Genomic DNA, 8,789 nt, shown 5'->3' on the forward strand with positions numbered 1-8,789 from the left:
GCCCTCCCTTGTGTGTTAAACAGAAACGCTCATCTCTGCACTGCTTTGACTAAACCACTAGATGGCAACATTTACCACTTTAACGGTTAAGCTGTGGTAAAAACCTCTAAATGTTTCTGAACCAGGTATTATGGCACACTTTCATTTTTCACAGGCACAATTAGGGCAACTATTTTTGAGAACACAGTCATGTGGCGCCTTGGGTGCCTCAAGGTGTATTTAACTTTAAACCAGTTAACCAGGAAAATAAACCGTCTGTGTCTTCTGCAACATCAGATCAGGCCTCTCAGACACATGACAACAAGAGAATATGAGAAGATCGATAAAGAAAGGATTAAGAATGAAAGAACAACGGAGGACAGAGAGGAAGAAAAGGCCCTGATTTGAAAGGTTGAAAGGGGTGAGTCATTATCTCATTGTCTGACCTCTGCATACCCTCCGCGGAGAGGGTGACAGAGAGCGAGAGAAAAAGGAAAGAGAAAAGGAGCGAGAAAGATCACCATAGATGGAGATAGATGGAGCGACAGCGAGGTGAAAGAGGAGCGGTAGTGCGGCTGTCTCCATGAGCAGATGTCGTTTGAGGGCAGCGAGAGGGCAGCGCGGCCAGCCTTTGTGCCGTGCTTCTCCCCATAGAGATAATGAAGGGTGGAGCACTGGGAAAGATGTGCAGTCATCACTCACTGTCTGTGTGCCATCAGAGCTCAGCCCTCTGTCATCCGTCACCATTCAGCTCCTCCGGCCCCCGCCGGCCCCGCCACTGTCATCATGGTCATTATCTCAGCCTATGACACACAACCACAACACACTCTCACCGCACACACACACACACACACACACACACACACACACACACACACACACACACACACACACACACACACACACACACACACACACACACAGGGATTCATGCGTACAGGTGCAAACATATACATGTGTAAAAACTAATGCAAAAATGCACTAAAGTAAGGCAGGGTATGGTATTACATTTTTGATATAGTGACTATACAATATGTTAGGTTTCAATGCCAATGAAAATGAAAGTCTAACATGTGCAATCGGTAAATATCTGTTTAAAGCAAGGGGTCTTAGACTGTGGGCCAGTCTCAACACCTGGATGCCTATGGGATCATGATTATGTTAAATTTGATCCCATAAACACTCAAAAATTGAGCAAAGATAGCCCAATATTGCTGTTTGACTTCCAATTACACAAAATACATAAAGAGGTAAAGGCTTTTTTTTTTTTCTTCTGGTAAAATCCCCAAAACCTCTGTATGTCTGAACTATCTCTTTACCGAAATCACACACATTCTATGTGATTTTCATTTGACAACTAATGTAACACATAATTTGATTTTTTTCTTCTTTTTCACTTCCATTCACTGAAAGTGCCCGGAACGTACTTTGAAGACCTCACATTTTTAGAATATAGTCCAACCAGAAGTTTACAGACTGCTATTGTGCTGCTAATATATTTTGTTTAGTGCCACAATATTCTGGGGACAGTCACAGCTTTACTTATGGCAAGAGAAGGCTACTAACTTGTACTGAAAGGAATAGCTTGACATTTTGGAATATAGGCTTTTTTGTTTTCTTGCTGACAGTTAAATAAGAAGACCTGATATGTTGTACATTAAATATGAAACTACAGCCAAGGGAAGGTTAGCATAGCTAGCATAAAGACTAGAAACAGGAAGCCTGGCTCTGTCTGAAGTAAAAACAAATTGCCTATAGTAGCACCTCTTACGCGCACTAAACAATACATTATATCTCCTGTGTTAGATTGGTACATAAACCTGAGAAGTAAAATGACACTCCATGGTTTTACAGAAAGTTACGTAATGGACACTTTAATGGTGGGTGCAGTGATTTTGCTAAAAAAGACGTTTGATGAGGCAAGAAACACAAGTGGTCAAATGGTTATACGGTTTTTAAACGAACTCCGAGGTTAGCTTAACTCTTTTAAGAGACTAAGGTGAAAGATGGAATTACAACCCAAACTGTCAACTGTGAAACATCCAGCACAGTTTATGACTTCCTGGTTCATCTTTGACCTAGCATACATGCTACAGTTGTGCAAGTTTCCTGTGATTTTCCAAAGATAATCTGGCTGTACTGTTAGCTTGTTTACAATCTGTCTGACTGTCTGACTGCCCGTGTTTCTTGTCTGACTTCGTTATAGTGATGTTGCCGTGTTCCCAGATCTCAGCAATAACTCTGGTGAGTATAATGTTATCATAACAGATGCAAATGATGACCAAAATTACATAAGACCCAAGTTGTAATAAACCATAAATGTCCCTTAATACAGTCCAATGTCAGTATTATACAGAGTCAAAGTCAGTAATCACTCATTCTGTTCTTCCTTCACTCTTTCTCTCAACACCACACAATTCCACCCCTCTCATTTCCTGTCCAGTCTATTTTGTGCATCCGCCTGTGTGTATGTGTGTGTATGTGTGTGTGTGTGTGTGTGTGTGTGTGTGTGTGTGTATTTGTATTTGAGTGTGTGCGGCTGGTCTGAAACTGTGGCTAGAGCAGCCTATGAATGGAGGATCATGTGGTGAAGAGATGGATGGCTCCGAGCCCACTGCTGTCTCCTCTAATTGTAAAATATTAGTTACATTAGACTGTGGCCTGTGATTAATGGAACTTATTTGGAGGTTGCCCTCTCTTGGACCTCCCCTCTCCTCTGGTGGGAGGGAAGAAAGAACAGCAGACCCGGGGAGACGATGGGGGAGAGAAAGAAAGGCGAGGGTAGTGACAAGCAGGGCAACAAGCGACTGATGCAAACGCAAGACCTTTTGGCTTATTATTAACTGACTTTATGAAAGTGTAATGGGCTCCTGGATTGTTCACATCGTCTGAGTGCATTTACAAGATTTTAACAAGATTGAGGTAAATCAGTGCAGTCTCAATGGTTGCAAGTTACAATGGATGTGTAAAATTTGGGAAAGTGGAATTTTTCATGACGGCCCTTTAATAAGTGAGATTAAAAGATGCACAGAATCAGAAATGTAATTTTTTTTTCTGTTCAGAAAATGTCCTGTTTTCTCCACTCCCATTGTTTGAGGCTTGAAAAAGAGACAAAACAAAACTGCACTTACCTGGATTTTTCACACAGCTTTTCTCTTACAATTGTTCCTCCCAGCAGGCAGCTCCCCCTTCCTCGCTCAAAAAGACTACTCCTAAACACACACACACACACACACACACACACACACACACACACACACACACACACACACACACACACACACACACACACACACACACACACACACACAGCCCTCTGTGCCATCCTGATGATATTCAGATGTGTCAGGCTTATCCTCTCTCTGACTGGTGTGTGAATGCCTGTGTGTGTCCTTTACGGCCATCAGGTTATTATACACCAACAGATGGAGCATTACCTTTTATTGCTCACACCGTCTGTGAGTTTTCCCACTTTCCCCCCCAAAAACACCTTTTTTATGTAGATGTGAAAGCGAGTGTTCAGCTGCGTACAGCTGTCTCTGCTCTGATGAGGAGCATGATAGAGAGGAAGAGGCGAGGGTGGGGTGAAAAGGCTGAGACAGCCCTCAGTTTTTGGGAAGTGATGTCAAATGACATCAGCACATAATGGTTTACTGTAACCATGAATCACAGAGAAACACATTAAAGTGTTAGACAGAGGGGAAAAGAGAAACTCATTATATGAAGTAACATCTCAGAAATAGCACGGCACTGAACAAGGACACATGACTGTCGAGGTAGACAGGTGAATGAGTCATCCAGCACAGTTTTTGTTTTGATCTTAGCTACACCTTCGGGCTTTGGTGTCATGCTGATTTTTATTGAGGTCACGTAAACTTCTGGAAGCTATTAACGGTTTGCTTTGTTGTTTGTGTCTGTAAAGGTACACTCCGTACTTTGTCATGCAGATTCACATTATTTGTAGCAGAGTTATGTAGCGGGCGCTAAAGAGGGGGACAGACAGGAAGTTTTGGCATGCCTTGCCTCCCAGCTGCAGACGTCTGTCATTCCTCAACTCAACACTTGTGTGTGTGCGCGTGTGTGTTTATTTGTCTGTGTGTGTGAGTGTGTGTGTGTGTGTGTGTGTCTGTGTGTTGTGAGCAGGAAATATGTTACAATGAATCAGAACTTGCTGGCCTTTTTTTTTATAAAAAAGAACTGTCAGCCCATGACGTGTCACAGTGTTATGAGAACACATTTTTAGACTGTTACTTTATTTGAACATTTTTCTACAAAACCACAGGCACTCTAGGCCACTGTAACTAATAGGGAACTTGTTTGAGCCCCATTGAAACACCAATGTGTCTGTGTGGCTTTATTTCCCTCTCCATTCCAGAGGCTCAGTTAAAGTTGAACTTCTCACAAACATCTGGTCTAGAAAACTGGAAAACATGACCTGTCAGAAATTATATTTAACATCCAGAAGACTCAATCTCGCCATGTTCATTTTCACAAAGCTTTTCCTTGATCAGCACCCTGTAGTACTACAAAACATCACTGACTGTTTTGTTTTGGGCCAGAACTGTTGGTCTGTTTTGATCTGACAGGCGCACAGTGGTCAGCTGGGACAAGGTTTGAGCTCTGCAACTGTATTAAGTCGGTTTTCTCTGTCTGCCTTCTCTGTCTTTCCCAGCTCGGAAGCCATTCCAGTGCAGGTACTGCCCCTACAGCGCCTCCCAGAAGGGCAACCTGAAGACCCACGTCCTCTGTGTCCACCGCAAGCCATTTGACAACAGCCTCTACCCCGACCGCCGCCTCCGGCGCTCGCACACGCCCCAGAGGCCCTCCAGATTGCCTCAGAGCATCACGGGAGATAATCTTGCGCCAGGAAGAGACCAGATCGGCATGACATCACTTTGTGGGACTTGATGTTGTCATGGCAACAGCAGAAACAGACATTCGTGATTATTGTTTTAGCTTCACCTCGAAGGGGTTAGAATGATTGAAATTGTTAAAAAAAAAGAAAAAAAAAGAGTTAACAACCAACCTTGATGTACATTCCAGTGTTTACTTGAAGAGCCACAGTACGTATTTATCTGTAGCAAAGAAGTTGCCTATAATAATAATAAAGTCCGTTGTGATGTGAAAGTGTAGCGAGGGTATTTAGTGCCGTTCATTTTGTCAGAATTGTCCAAACGATTTACTTGTGTTTACACGCATCTATCAGTTCAACACTTGTCCGATAGGGAGAATGTACCGTGCCTGCCCAAAGCACTTGTTCTTTCATCCAGTAAATACCCTGTGTTACATTTTTGTAAATATCGCTCGATTTCCCTTCCAGTCCAGAAGTCTTGTCTATCTGTCAGGATATGGTGCCAGATGTTCGGGCTTTAATCGCAGCAGATGTAATGAAGTAGAATGTTGCACATCGGAGCTTCCATTTGTTCTGGATTCCACTCCAGGGAGAAAGCCTCTCTCACATATAATTATTGCCCATTAACTCCTATGCTTCATGCCCTCGTGCTGGAACAATGCTCAATTAAGGGGAACCAAGGAAATGGAAAAACTGCAGAGATGCATCGATAGTACATTCAAATCCTTTTTTTCTTACGTTTTTTTGTAAATTGAGTGGAACCAGCCATGTGTGTATGTACCAGATCTGCCCACTAGTATGAAATAAGCCCAATCAACACAGCTATTGTGTGCTGCCACTGCTGTGTATGGTAATTTTAGCATGATCTGAGCTGCCTCAGCCTCCTGTGCCAAAAGCCCGCCTGTACACCCAGAGATCACCTTGGGCAGCTGTGTGCCTGTTCAGCCGGGGCCTTGTAGCCACAGCGTTGTGACTTTGACTGACAGTCGGCCTGACAACTCCATTCATGCGCCACCTGCTAGCTGTCAATCAGGGTGGCCATCCTGGGGCTATTGACGGAGCTGTCAGCCTGTGTGAGATGTGTCTGTCAAAGCCCACCCACTCTGCCACTCTGTCTCCCTGCCTCGGCAGTCTGACATTCGTTTACTGTCCCTTTTCCATCCCGTCCATCTCTCTCTCTCTTTCTTCCACTCTGTGTCCGTTCGTCTCTTCCCTGTTTCCCTTCAGAGACACGCCAGCCCCTTAATCCCCGATCCAATCACAGATTCTTTGGGTACACGTTTGTCATCCTCAAACCCTCTGGTTTTTGTAATGGACTGCTTGACAAACACTTCTGCAGGTGACTCAGGCCTGATATACATGCACTTTTATCGCTGCTTCATGTATTTGTGTGTACCCCGTCAGCTACGCCACCACTGCCACCAGTGCTTTCTCTCCACTCCTTTTCCCCCTCAATTTCTCTACCTGCCTTCTTCATCCTCCTCCTCATCTGCTCGCTCGACTCTTCATCTCTCTAGCTGACAGGTGACAAGGTCTGGGCCTCCAGCTGACTGGCTAATCGGAGACCTGTCATACCTGTCAATAGTTTCTCAGAGCCACGCCAAGCCAGATCAGACCAGACCAGACCAGCTTGTGAGTTGACCAAGGGCACAGAGTTTTGTGGCGATTTGAAGAAATGCTGCAAAAACTCACAACGTTTGTGAAAATTCTGTCACTTGTACCCCTCCAACAGCCCTCTGGATATGGATCATCCCTAAGGCCTCATCCTGTCAAACCTCCTAATTAAGCGCACTTTCCCTTAAAGCAGGGCCTTTAATTAATGCAGGGGAAGTTTGTTAATTACACCTAACGGTGATGAATGTTTTAGTTAACGTCTCACAACCATAGTCAATGTCATACTCAGGCTCTGTAGCTGCTTCGTAAGGGCTCATCTTTCTAGCGTACAGCCCTGTTTTTTTCAGCACTCCCGGTGTTGTTTTACGTTTGAACTCAAGGACTCATCGTATCATCGCTTTATCTAAAAAGGCAGTTTGCATGTGATCGGGTCCTGTCATGCCTCCACAGCCTGATTGGCTTGACAGACAAGTGAAATACACAGATGCCGAATCCCCGTATTTTATCCACCGGAGCTTTGGCTCACCTTGACCTTTTTGCTGAGAATGACATCCTGTTTACCTGCAGTAAATCAATCCTCATTCTCTGACACCTATAAATAACCCTTCTCTGGAGAAAAGGCGGATATGCCATCTCATAGCATCTCTGATGGCTTGGGTGTCATCTATCAACCCCAGATCAGAATCATCACATTTTTTAATTGATATTAAGTGAAATGCTGAAAAGTTAAGTTTAGAAAAATGCAAATTGTCTCAATAGATGAAGTCTTTCTCTCTTTTGTTCTTTCAGTCTTTTCTTTCCATTGTGAAAATGATCGCCATAATCTTTTGTTTTCTTCTTGTTTCCCTGTTCTTCATGCTCCTGATTGTTATCCCTCTCATCATTATAACTATTTACAGTTGCTTATCTGCAGACCATTTTGAGATCTCTTTCTCAACCTCAATGAGAGAGGCGGGCCATGTACAGCTAATCAGCCTGAATAAGTAAAGGAAACAGTTTGACAGGCCAGGTAATGAGAAGTAATGAATCACTAATCACAGTCTCTTACAACCCTTGGAGCACAGATGAAAAATTAAAGGTAATTAGCTTGCACAGTTGTGAAAACAATATTTAAGACTGTTGGCATCACATGGCACAGACTTAACAGATTCTCTCCGCCGACAACATACATCAACACAGCACTGAAGTCCTAATATCAAGCTGTTATTGGAAAAGCTTTCTCGATGTAATTTTAGTGACTGATCTGATCAGGGTATACAAGTCTCCCTTTTTTTCTCTCTCTCGCAGGCAATCTGGCCAAATCGTGAGCGTGACAAATGTTTCACTTAGTTTTTTCCCGTAGGATTCTCTCTACTGAGGAAAAGAGGGAACATGCCAGCAACATGCTTCGAAGACTCAGCTTTGGTAAAAGTATCACTGTGGAACAGGGGCGTGTGAGATAATATTCATTCTCTATACTTCTCACACACACACACACACACACAGACACACACAAATGGAGTGTAAGCAAATTTAGAGAGGTGGTCAGAGCTGTGAACCCTCTGCAGCTCTCCGTGGTACCTGTGCTTGACAGCAGAGTGAGAGATGCTCTGACAGGCCCGTGTTTGACAAGTCTGCGCAAGACTCAAAGTACAGGATCCAGACACGGGCTGTCAGTCAAAGCCAGAGCATCTCCCAGCTGAGATGTGCCAGTTTAGTCACAGTTACAAAGGAACTAATATGCGTTAACTGGAGCAAGGCACACATATGGGCCTGGTAGAGCCCTGTGTCCCGAGGCTGGGATTGAATGGATGCCAAAGAACATAAGCCCAAGATATAAAAAGAATTACAAGGGGACAAATAAAACATGGGGATTATGTCAGTGTGAGAAATGGAGGTGTTGTAATTCTGCATGTGTGCCGGCTCGCCTCTCCCGTTTCAGCATCCAGGGCCTGTGGGCTGTAGCCCCGCAGTCCTGCACCTGTGCTCCGCGGATCCAGGAGCTTTAGAGACAGAATGGAGAGGAGGTTGTTATACTGTATGTGTCAGGGAGGGGCGAGAGAGGGAGGGTTGGAAGAGAAAAGTAGGACAGGACAGACTGATTGGGGGGGTGTTGGAGACAGCAATCAGGCCCCAAAATGCTGTATCTGCCAAATCAGATGCCGGCAACCATGTTTGAAATTTAGGCGTACGTGTAGTAGAGTAACCGCCCTCATATCGTACAATACACATGTTAAATACCAGTGACAGGAAGTTACTAGATTTAAGCCCACAGCTACTCCCCTGCTCAGCCGCTCGTGTCGCGTTATCGCCCAAAGTTCATTTGAGTTTCAAACCTCCTCTCTCTCTCTCTCTCTCTATCTCT

At 44.2% G+C, this 8,789-nt stretch overlaps 1 long non-coding RNA gene across 1 annotated transcript; it reads left to right on the forward strand.

The window, feature by feature from the left end:
- Positions 1-261: 261 nt before the first annotated feature.
- On the forward strand, positions 262-4,754 carry LOC306741556. Its single transcript, XR_013771061.1, has 3 exons — positions 262-400; positions 2,186-2,223; positions 4,652-4,754. It is a non-coding gene; the product is annotated as an uncharacterized lncRNA (long non-coding RNA).
- The last annotated feature ends 4,035 nt before the right edge of the window (positions 4,755-8,789 follow it).

The sequence above is a fragment of the Taurulus bubalis genome (genome assembly GCF_910589615.1).
Source record: "Taurulus bubalis genome assembly, chromosome: 9".
In the NCBI taxonomy this organism is placed as follows: Eukaryota; Metazoa; Chordata; class Actinopteri; order Perciformes; family Cottidae; genus Taurulus; species Taurulus bubalis.